Source organism: Lycorma delicatula, chromosome 1 (genome assembly GCF_047948215.1).
Source record: "Lycorma delicatula isolate Av1 chromosome 1, ASM4794821v1, whole genome shotgun sequence".
Taxonomy (NCBI): domain Eukaryota; kingdom Metazoa; phylum Arthropoda; class Insecta; order Hemiptera; family Fulgoridae; genus Lycorma; species Lycorma delicatula.
In genome coordinates this window covers 314,602,081-314,603,149 of record NC_134455.1, presented here as the reverse complement: position 1 = coordinate 314,603,149, position 1,069 = coordinate 314,602,081, and positions in this window count along the sequence as shown.

Here is a 1,069-nt window from a genome sequence, read left to right as displayed (position 1 = left end):
AATAATATAATATTAAAGTAAATGAAATGTATCTAAATCTGTTATGAATTACATGTAATAAAAATATAACTGAAAGCGATGATTGGTCATTTAAGTCTTCCTGGCTGGCCTCTGTGGTGCAAATGGTAGCGTGTTGGTCTTTCACCAGGAGGTCCTGGATTCGAATCCCAGTCAGGCATGGTATTTTCACACACGCTACAAATCATTCATCTCATCCTCTGAGGCAATACTTAACTGTCGACCTGGCGGTAAAAAAGCCCTTATGCTCTTAAAAACTACTGAAAGAGCTGCTGTCCTCTTTCAGGAATCATTCCTTAGTCTGGCTCTCAACAGATCCCCTCACCACTGGCAAGGTCTCATGATTCATTGAGGGAGTTCATTCAATTATCAGTTGAAAATGAAAATAATTTTCCACAAGCTTGTAAAGCTACGAGGCATTTCTAAAATTAAGTACCATTTTGAAATTCTGCAGTTTGCATTCCATACATGTACACTGTGTACTCGTATCTGTTGGCAAGCCACAGATGCCATTACAGAAATATTCAACTGTGTTTACATTTGTTTGTGAGTATTTAAAATGCCTCCACTGATCGAGAATCCCGCAGACTGTGAAATATGTGGTGTGCGAACTTCATCGTCAGATCGGTGAAGTGTATGGGGAAAACATTATGAGCTATGGAATGGTACGAAAATGGATTAGAGCTTTTAAAGATGGCTGTCAGAATGTTCATGATGAGGAATGGAATGCGCAATGGACGACCTTCTGTCATTACTGAAGATTTGGTGCAGAAAGTTGGCAAAAAACTGAGAGAGAACAGATGCTTTATGATTTCTTCACTATCTGAAGAATTTCCTCAAGTTTCAAGAAGTGTTGACTATGAAATTGTGACCGAACGCTTAAATTATCGACAATGTTGATGTCAAAGCAACTGTGTTGCAGTGGTTATTAAGTCAGGTAGCAGACTTCTATGAGGACTGTGTTCAAAAGCTGGTTGCATGATACGAAAAGTGCCTTAATATTGGTGGCAATTATGTAGAAAAGTAGATTAAAGTACAGGCTTTCACATAA